This window comes from Gracilinanus agilis, chromosome 4 (assembly GCF_016433145.1).
Source record: "Gracilinanus agilis isolate LMUSP501 chromosome 4, AgileGrace, whole genome shotgun sequence".
NCBI lineage: Eukaryota > Metazoa > Chordata > Mammalia > Didelphimorphia > Didelphidae > Gracilinanus > Gracilinanus agilis.
This window is the reverse complement of record NC_058133.1, coordinates 328,444,283-328,455,457: the sequence shown is the minus strand read 5'-3', so window position 1 is coordinate 328,455,457 and position 11,175 is coordinate 328,444,283. Positions and strand designations below refer to the sequence as shown.

The 11,175-nt window shown below is 36.6% G+C and overlaps 1 pseudogene; it reads right to left on the bottom strand.

Annotated features, from left to right (window-relative positions):
* Positions 1 to 5,990: 5,990 nt before the first annotated feature.
* Positions 5,991 to 8,533, bottom strand: LOC123246511 (annotated as a pseudogene).
* Positions 8,534 to 11,175: the final 2,642 nt, after the last annotated feature.

Sequence of the window (11,175 nt, the reverse complement as noted above, 5' to 3'; positions counted from 1 at the left end):
ACTCATTAGAAAAGTGACCCCAAATTTTGTATTCGACTACCTCAGTAGCCAAGGAAATGGCAAGATTTTAGATAAATTAAAGATAGAATGAGGGCAGCTGGCACTAATCCCATTTTATGAAGATTAAGTGCAATTATTTACATATTATTTCCTGAAGGTAAAACCATCTAAAAGGCATTCAAGGATTAAAAAAAAATAAATCTAAAAGATTTCAAAAAATCTCATATTTTTTTTCCAGCATCTAACTTATTCAATTAATTAGATGGATTTTTTTAAACCAGTGTCTCTGGCTGGTTCATTGGTCTTCCTTTTAGATATAACATGAGTACCTGGACAAGGACCTAAGCTGTTTGTAGCTGTGTCTGTGCTGGGGAAGTTTAGACTATAAGTCCAGTTATAGATAGTAAGAATCAGCAAGGGAACCCTATTCAGAGAGGGATTCCATTATGCCACAGGACTGTCATAAAATATCAGGTCAGATGATATTCTGTAGCAGAACACATCTTCACTCACATGACTGATTGAGAGGTATGGAGAATATAAGAGCTATTTTTTGTTGATTATAATTTTTTTTTATGTGATAGGACAAAATATAGCTTAAACCTTCCCCCAGCCTATCTGTTATCTTCTGTTTTAGAATCAATTCTAAGTATCAATTACAAAGCAGAAGAGTAGTAAGGACTGGGCATTTGGGGTTAAGTGACTTACCAAGAGTCAGAATAGCAAGAGTATCTGAGGCCAGATTTGAACCCAGTAACTCCCATCTGCAGGCCTGGCATTCGATCCACTGTGTTATGTACATGCCTCAAAATACAGCTTTAAGGTCTCCCATATTTGTCAATCAATGAGCATTTATCCAACTCTACTTGCTGTCAGGTGCTGGGGATATAAATACAAGCAAAAATACCATCTCTGCTCTCAAGGAGTTTACCATTTAATAGAGGAAGACCACATATAAAAGGAAGGGAGTGGAGCATGAAGAGGGAACAGATGTACGGGCATATTGGCTAAGTCTGGAGAACAAGGGATGTTCCCTCAAGTGGAGATTCCAGGAAGATCTCATCAAAGGGAGAAGGATCTTGTAGTAGCCTAGTAAGGAGGCAGCTGAAGAATGATGGCAAAGTGCATGAACCATGGAACCTTGCAGGTTGGTTTATTTTAATTCTATGTGTTTATCTTTTTAACATGAACCCCCCCCCCCCAATTTTCATTGATATATTTTGTTCTTATATCACCTATAATTTAAAAGAAGTGAGTGAATTTATTTTTAATTGCTCTCCCCCTCCACATCCCCCCCCCAAAACACCCCACAACCTCACAACACATCAACAATTAAGGAAAACAAATCCAGGCATCTGCCATGTCCAAAAATATATTTCATTATGCGCCTTAAGTTAATTAAGCTTCTATTAGAAGTCATCAATTATATTTCTCACTGGAGCTCCACTCTCACCCTTTCCCAAAGAGTCATCTCTTATAATGAAATATGAAGAAAGGAGGAAAAAAAACTTCACAAAACTAAATAACATATCAGGAAAGTATATAATGTAGTATATCCCGCACCCAGGGTTTCCCACTCCTGCAAAAGAATGAGGGAAATCATTTTCTCATATCTCCTTTTTGGGGCCACATTTGGTCATTATAAAAAACTTCTAAGTCAAAACAATTAGAAAAATTAATTAAAAAATCTATTCTGCTTCAGTGTTAACGTCTTATCTGTATGAAATAGCTCTAGCTAAGGAATTAATTTGAAAATTAAGATAGTATTGCTTTGCGTCTGATAGCAGCATGTTTCCAATCTTACTACCCATAAAATTATTCTTATGGAGAGAAAACCAAATGTATTCTGATCAAAAGTGGTAATGGATGCACATGAGCTATTACAACATTATTGAGTTAAGGCTTTTTACAGATAATAATGATCTTTATAGATAATACATCATCTCAGAACTAATTTTTACCATGCAGTGAATTCAGAGCTAGATAGACACTAGTCTAATAAAATCATGAGGAAAAAAGTACAAAGGATACAAGTATTGTGTATCCATTTATTTCTGAAAAGTTAAGGAATTAATTTTTTCTCCATGCAACAAAGTTGTCTTCAGAAGTATTAAAGTTATTAAATTTTCATATACCAGTAATTTAAGACAAAACTATACTGGACAAAGAGGTTTTAATTCTAGTTTATTTGGGGGTCCATGTTCATTTCTTGATAAATTTTGTGTATTTTTCATATTTAACTTTCCTTATCAGTTTATCCTGCTCTGAAGGGTTTCTAGAGTCATTAAAAAAAAAAAAAAACTATCCCTTGCCTTCTGTCTTAGAATTGATACAAGTATTAGTTACAAGGCAGAGGAGTGGTAAGGGCTAGGCAAGTGAGGTTAAGTGACTTGCCCATGGTCACAGGGCCAAGAAGTATCTGAGGTCAGATTTGAACCCAGGTTCTCTCTACTCTTTCCATAGGTACTCTATCCAATGAGCCCCCTATCTGTCCCTCAAATTTCTAGCTTCATAAAAATATTTCCTGGCAAGTCCTAGATCTTCTAGGAGAGGTACATTAATTTCATCATTCTCTTTTCTTGTTGGCAGCATGTACATTTTACAAAGCTCCAAATTCCTCTTGTTTGTTCACTTTTGTTTCAATTCCGTAACACTGTATAATATATTAGCTATATCTCCCAATTCTTCCTGAGGCTAGAAACTTGATTTTCTTTTCCTTTGGAATTACTTAGTATAGGTGCAGAGCAGACAGAGGGCTACTAGTAGGAAAGGAAGTATCCCAGACCTATTGTGGACCCCTATTTAGTTTGCAAGTACCAAATCAAGTTGCTTTGATTTTTCATTTGAGAGAAAGAAGGTGAATTTTAATAACCCACAGAGCCTAAATCCCATCAAGATGGTCTGGGAAGATTTTTAGGGACCAGGATTCCTATGAGACACTTGAGTCAATTTGAAAAATCTTTTCTGTTAATTGCTCTTAGGTTGGAGAAGGCATTTGTTGAGTAGTATAAAAGGAATAATCTTTAGAAAAAATTTTTTGCTGAATTTCCATATTTTTGCATTTGGGGCCAATTTTGCTCCCCGCCCCCCCCCCCCATGCTTTGGAGACTGTGTGTGATCATGCCATATTGACTAAGTGAAAGGACCATGTTTATTTCTGAAGGCATGGATAAAGTATTCAAAAATGCTCCCCAGTTGACTTTCCAAGGATGACAACATTTCAAAGGGGAAAGGAGGATAATACAAGTGGCCCTTATTAGCAATGATGCAATTCTCAGAAAGAGACTGAGGAGCCCGCCTCTGGAAGAGTCTCCAGGAACACTTTGGTCATCTCCTTGACCTGGAATGCCCTTTCTCCTTCTACATATCTCAATCCTACAATCCTTCAAGACTTAGTTTGAATTCACCTCTTCAATTAAATTTCCCTTTAGTAACGTGACTGGAAATGACCTTTTCCACTTCTGGAATATTTAATGTTTATTATCTTGGCTACTCATTTTGTTTTCTATATGTTGGGAAGCCCTGATTTTAAGAATAGGTTGGATTCAATAATCTGTTTGTAAGTCAGTATCCTGGCACTTAGAGTATATTTTCTCACAGAAACACCACTATCAAAAAATAAACTTCGGGATAGAGATTTGTGGTTTTTTGAACAATACTGTTTAATGTTTTATTTTATATTTGGAAATGCTCATTTTGAGGAGGGGGGAATGTTTCTTAAGTTCAAAAAAGTAAAGCAAAATACTTTTTTTGAAAGAGGGAGGGAAAAAAACCCGAAACATTACTATCCTGGGTAGTTAATAAGTTCTTAGACCAACTGACAAAAGCTTATTTCACCTATACTGTATTTCAGCTATATAGAATATTGAACAAAGAGTAGTAGTTCAAATTTTCTACCACATGTAATTCTATTTTTTTTTCAAAAGTTTTGTTATATTTTAATTCATGTTCATTTCTCTCTATAAGCGCTTATAAAAAGAATACTTAGATAGGCCTAGAAAATAAAGTATGTACAAATACATAAATACATATTTTGAAGAAAAGAAAAAAACTTTCAACCTCTAAAGAAAAATGAGTTAGTATTAATACATTTACATACTGTCTCTATACTAGCAAATAGAAATAGACAATAGAGGCAATTATTCATAAATTTGGCCTAAAATAAAAGCTATCTTTTGCTTGATAATTTATCATAATAAAGAGTCCGTTGATGGGTGTCTCAGGCCCTCCTTAATATACTGACAAAATGGAAAGTAGTTGGGACTTTTGTGATAAAATCCCTAAAGGAGCTGCTTAGAAAGGGTTCTTGTCAGGAAAAATCTTACGGTGGTCTTGAAGAAAACTTTTAAAAGATTAACTCATCATAATTTAGCCAAGTGGTTCAATGATTTAAATACCCTGTCCCAGTCAGGGTTTCTAATTAAACTGAAGTTCTCTTGGGATTTTCTGCACATCATTTCTACTACTAAGAAGCAGTTTTTCAGTATGAAAAGGCCAAGTTAGAGAACAAACTTCAGAGCAAAGGAATTTTCTAATTTTATAAAAACCAAAAAGGACTTTCTATAGGAAAAAAAGGAAACTGAGGAAGAAGGGACTGGAGAAAACATAATGATTCTCAACTTTTTTTGTGATATGCACGTAAGCACTTATTATACAAAACAACTTGTGATTTAACAATAATGTAATTAATATTGCTAGAAGAAATAATTCTTACTTGTCACCACTTCCCAGTTAATCGTAGAAATGGTTATAAACAGATTTTACAAATGTAGTAAAGTAACAAAATTTGTAATTAAGATTAAGATGCACTTCTTGGAAATAAGCTAAATGCAGGAAGACTAATGAATCCCTTTCTATATATTTTTTCATCAAAATCCTCCCACTTTTACTAAGATATTAGAAGGTTTGTATGTCAAATATTTTAAAGAGCTAGCTTACTTTTTTGCAAATTAGTTTGCAATGTTAATATATTCTCATCCCCCTTTCTATATCCTCATTGAAGAAAAAAGTCTTCATGAACTTAATAATAAATAACTTTTAAGTTTAAAAATTCAATCAACTACAATTATGACCAAAAATATTTTATATTTAATTCTTTTCTGTTCTAAATCAAATTTGTGATTTCACTTGTATAGGTAGCTCCCGGTACAATCCTTCCTCTCTTAATGCAGATTGGCATTTTCTCTTTGGTTTTTAGCCTTAGAACAGTTACCTACTACACTAAGAAATTAAATGAGTTACTCAGGATCATACAGCAAGTATATATCATTGGCAAGACTTGAATCTAAGTTTTCCTCACTTTTGGGCTAACTATTCATTATGATATACTGTTTATCACATTTGCTTACAGAGATGACAAGTTAGACAAAAATCTGGATATGGAGGAGCTGAATTTTCCCTCTTCAAAATTTTCAGATAGACCCATGATTTCATGAATGTGGGAAATTTTAAAATATATTATCATTATTATTATCTTATCAAAATATTTTTTAGTTTCCTTTCTTTAAAATTATTGGGAATAATATTCTGATTATAATCTCAGCTGTCTATAAAACATAAAAACTATATTTCAGAAGCAGTAAATCAAATTAATCAAAAATAATATTAATATATAATTTCTTCACATTTAATGCTTGTTAAAACATGAGAATGCATGAAAATCTGGTCCCTTGAAAATGGACTTTGGTTTTAGTCCTAGTCAAAATCTTTGATATGTTAATTTGCTAAGTAAATATTGCACTTTTCTTTACAAATATTAATGTCTTCAAAATTATATTTTTCTGCTTTAACTATTACTATGTTATCACCTTAATAGTTTAAATTAAATATCTTATAAAAGGATGCAAAAACAATGATTCGTGACTCAGGCAAATCAATGATTTTTATGCTTTCATAATAGTAATTTTGCTCTTCATGTTGGTATTTGTCCTAAAACAAATACCTGATCTACTCATACCCATTCATACCCATTTTTGGAGCTGCTTATGAATTCAGCAAATACATTGTTTCATAGGCTTTACTGCTTCTTCTGAAGAATGCACAATATTTGGAACAAAGCCACTTTTAACCCCTTCCCAGCCATCTTGAATACAAATTTCTCCTTTTTGAATAAGTTCATATATATCTCTTGTCAGAATTGTGAAAGATTCTTCCACAATTGTAGCATCTTTTGTAGAGGCTTCTATAGACTTCATACCACAGGCTGCTGACATTTTTTCAGCTTCTTCCCTTGAAACTTGACGTTGCCACACTAGATCACATTTATGTCCCACTAACAAATACAATCCGAAATGGCTGCACATACATTTTAGCTTCTTCTAACCAATCTTGCACATATTCAAAAGATCTTCGTTTTGTGATGTCAAATACCAGAAATCCACTAACAGAGTTGCGGTAATAAGATCGAGTTTTTGATCTGAACCTCTCCCGCCCAGCCGTGTCCCGCAGCTGCAACTTGCTTCTCTTGCTGGGCTCGATCTCCAGGAGTCGGGAGAAGAAATCCTTGCCCCGTGGCGTCGCAGCCGGGAAAGAGGCCCTGAGAGAAACGGTGCAGGAGGCAGGACTTGCCTACCGTGGAGTCGCAGATCACAATCAATCAGAATTGGGAGATCGAGATGGCTCCATGGTTCACATGTCGTTCGCGGCCTCGAGGCTCGGGAGCTGGAGAAGGTGCCTCTGGGTCGGGCTACCTGGGCTCAGGGGCAGAAGATTCCCGCCTGTAATTCTATTCTTAGTAAGAGTAGATTATGATTCAATGAATTGAGAGCCAGAGAGATGGGAGTTCTTGGATTGAATTCTGGCCTTGGTCAATTCCTAAACTGTATGACCCTGGGCAAGTCACTTAACCCTCATTGCCTAGCCCTTACTGATCTTCTGCCTTGGAACCAATATATAGTGGAAGGTAATGGTTTAAAAAAAAAAGTGGATTCTGAATGCCATTTGCCAGTGATTCCCAATTGTTTTTATTCCATGAATCCCTTTCAACAACCACAAAAACTGTGTTGTAAACTCCAAGGTTCACAATAGACCACTCACAATATTCTGCAATTATTTATTGCTGAAGGCATCATTAAAGAATTTTTTAAGACATCACAAACCCTTAAGGGGTTTGGAAATCACTAAATGGGAACCACTGTTATATAGTAATAGATTTGACTTCTGTTGGTTTTGTTTAAATGTTTTTTTTTTTTTTTTCACTACAAGAAAGAGTTGAATGGAGGTGAGATTAAGGAGAAATGGCTGTTGTATGAAAACATAAGGCAATAATAAGAAAACTGAAAAAAATTACAGCAAGGTTGAGTTGGCCTCTAGGGGCCATCCTGTGAAGCAGGCTCAGAGTTGCTATACCTCATTTTGGTCCAAAGGGAACTTTGGGGATTGTTTTTGGCAGGCTAATGGGCTTAGACTTCAAAATAAGGAAGATCCTCTTAGCTGCACAGTTAATGGAGGTGATGACTTTAGTGGTTGTATAGAAGAGAATTAATGCCCAATCAGGCTCATTCTTCCTTTCTGTTTGCAAATTATGTCAGAGCTTTTTTGAGCCGCTTCAAGAGGTGGATGGGGGATAGGGAGGAGAACAAGCCAGCTTGCCCTAGTTCTCTATTCTTCCACTTTAGAACTCATGCAGCTATGTGGTCCAATGGTTAGAGCACAGAGTCTGGAGTCAGGAAGACCTTTTATTTTTTTAATTCGAAAAATTCTAATTAATTAATTAAGAATACTTTCCCATGGTTCCATGATTCGTATTCTTTCCCTCCCCTCCTCCCTCCCTGCTCCTGTAGCCAATGAGCAATTCCACTGGGTTTTACATGTGGCATTGATCCAGATCTATTTCCATATTATTAGTATTTGCATTAGGATGATCTTTTAGAGTCTACATCCCCAATCATATCCCCATCGAACCATGTGTTCAAGCAGTTGTTTTTCTTCTGTGTTTCCACTCCTGTAGTTCTTCCTCTGAATGTGGGTAGCGTTTTTTTCCATAAATCCCTCAGAATTGTCCTGGGTCATTGCATTGCTGCTAGTACAGAAGTCCATTACATTCTATTTTACCACAGTGTATTGGTCTCTGTGTACAATGTTCTTCTGGCTCTGCTCCTTTCACTGCATCACTTCCTGGAAGTCTTTCCAGTTCACATGGAATTCCTGCAGTTCATTAAGGAAGACCTTTTAAATACAGCCTTAGACACTTAATGCCTCGGTAAGTCACTTAACTTCTACTTGCCTCAGTTTCCTCATCTGTAAAGAGGATATAACAGTACCCCACCCCAAGATAAAGTATGATAAAATTCATGAAGTGTTTAGCTCAGCGCTTGACACATTTCTTTCATTGTTTCAGTCATATCCAACTCTTTGTGATACCATCTGCAATTTTCTTGGCAAAGATACTAGACCATTTCCTTCTCTAGCTCATTTTACAGACGAGGAAACGGAGACAAACTGGGTTAAATGATTTGCCCAAGGTCTCACGACTGGTAATTTCTGAGTCCAGTTGGAACTCAGAAAGATGAGTCTCCTTGGCTCCATGCCCCATGCTCTATCCACTGTGCAACTAGTTGCCCCTGACACATTTTTGGAGCAACATATAATGTTTATTCCCTTTCCATGTAGCTGTGAGGATGCACCACCAAAATACATGTCTGATCTAGGCAAGTCTGAGCTTACATAAGCTTTTATCTTAGTGGGACAAAATACAACTTTAAAAGCTCTTGTCAAAGAAGGTGCTATATTTAGTAGTTTTGGACGTGGCAAACATGGTAGTTTCAGCTTTCTCTTGTTATTCTTACCTGATCTTAGGCAAATGAGTCCCCATTCTGAGATAGAAGGGTACAAACCTGGAGGCAACCTTAATTTGAGAGGTCTGGAAGTTCCAAAGGATCTGCCATTTTATCAATAGACATGTACTGGGAGTAATTTGGACAGGGCAGGGCCAAGGTGAAATGCAAAATGCCTAATTAGCCATCCTATAAACTGTTCTACAGCCTTATTAGGCTTAAATATCTCTTTGAGTAGTAAAAAATTAACTACTTTATACACAGAGGCCCTTTCTACTCTTCTCTTTTTGGGGAAATCCCAGATGTGAGCCATAACCTAAATTAAAATCTCTAAAGGGCACTAGGGTCAGAGTTCAATGAGCCAGTAAATATGGTAAAAGGGAAACCCAACTCCTCTCATTGAAGTCATGCTCCTCTAAGCATATCTAAAGGTCCAGAGCAGAGCAGTCCCCTGGGTAGAGAAAAGAGGTGGAAAAAAAAAAGTAACATCTGTGGGTTCAGCAGCAGTTCCTCAGTGTATTCTAAATTCAAAATTGGAATGATGGGAATATATTCTCTTCCACACCTTCCCTGCCTCACAGTCTTCATCCCCATACTAGGCAGCCCTCAGTACTTAGGAATAAATGAGATCTAATTTGCATGGTATTGTACATGGGAGAAGGCAAATTACTCCCCAAGGTCATAGAATGGTTTGCTGGTCACTAGGGGAGAGGCAGCCTGGGCACATGTACTGGGGGAAGGATAAGATGATGGGCATGAGGAACAGCAAGTTAATTTGGCAGCAGAAAAGGGTTAATAAAGCTGAAAAGGCAGGCTGGAACCAGGATGTAAAGGGCTTTAAATGTGAAACAAAGGAGTTTGTATTTGATCCTAAAAGCAAGGGAGGTGGGGAGGAACATTGAGGTTTGTTGAGCAGGGAAGTAGCATGGCCAGACCTGTTGGAATGCTATTTTGGCATGTTTATGAAGGACAGACTGGAGCTGGGAGGCAACTGAAGAGGAGGCTGTTGTAATATTTCAGGTGAGAGGTGATGGAAGCCTGGATTTGTTGACTGTGATGTAAGTATAAAGAAAAGAACAAATACAGTTTTTGAGTTATCAATATGGCAACTGATTGTCTATGTGATATATGAAAGAGTGGGTAACATTCTGTTAATTTATTAAACACCCTATATTCTAATAACATTCCTTTGGATCTCAAAGGATAGGAGATTACATGATTACATTTCTGATTCTACTCATTGGAAAATTTGCCATTCCCTTCTCATACCAGCTGGGAGCATTTTTCTTTTTCTCAGTCAAGTTATTTATTTTTTAAAGAATTAATAGCATCTCCTGGGGCTGAATCACTCATGAATTCCATTTTAAATCCTTCTTTTAAGAGGTCTTAGACTCTATTGAGTCTGAATTTGACACGTAAACTTTTTTCCATAGCTCAAACTCCTCCACCCATTCTTCTCTGTTCCTCAAATATGGAGCCAAAGAAAATCCACAATTAGTAAGGCTATCTGACTAGTGCAGGGATGGTTCCAAGGCCTTTCAGAAGTCTTTTTATTGAGGGAGGTTGTAAAACTTGTCCAGGGAAAACATTTGACTTCAGAAAGTAGTGTTTTTGAATGTAAAAGTTGTTAAATTTTTTTTCCCTAACTTATAATGTCTTTTCTTTCTCTTTCTTTCCCTTCTCCTCCTCTTCCTCCCCTTCCTCCTCCTCCTCCTCCTCTTCCTCCTCTTCCTCCTCATCTTCCTTTTCTCTTTCTCTCTCAATCCTTACTTCCAGTCTTTGTAATAGCTCTAAGACAAAAAGGCAAGGGCTAGGCAAAATGGTTTAAGTGACTTGCCCAGAGTCACATAGCTAGGAAGTGTCTGAGGTCAAATTTAAACCCAGGTTCTCTTGTTTTCAGACCTAGCTCTCTATCCACTATGCCACCTAGTTGCCTCCTAACTGTCTAGTTTTCTAGTAAGTGACATTTTTTTTCTTTTTCAGTTTTATAGCAAAATAAAGTAAACATTAAGAGGTAGTCTTCTACCCTCAGTATTCTTAAGTTAATGCCCAGAAAGCTACATTTCCCCAAAAGGACAGTCCTCTACTACATAAGGTTCTCAGAGATAGATGTGACTGCAGAATGGATGAGAGAATTCTGAATTTGACCCTTGGTCTCTGCAGAAGGGAGATTTTTGAAAAATATATTACAGAGTAGGATTTCAAGATGAGTAGAGAGGCATATATTGATATGTATCGACTTTTGAATACCTAACCAGACCCTTGGAGCTGCAGACATTTTGAGGAAGTTGCCTTCTACCCTCCACCCTATCTTTCTTATGACTGTTGACTTTCAGTAACTTAAAACCCTAGAGTCTGTGGAAATCATTACAACTCTCTGGTTGAGTTACATTGCTTTATC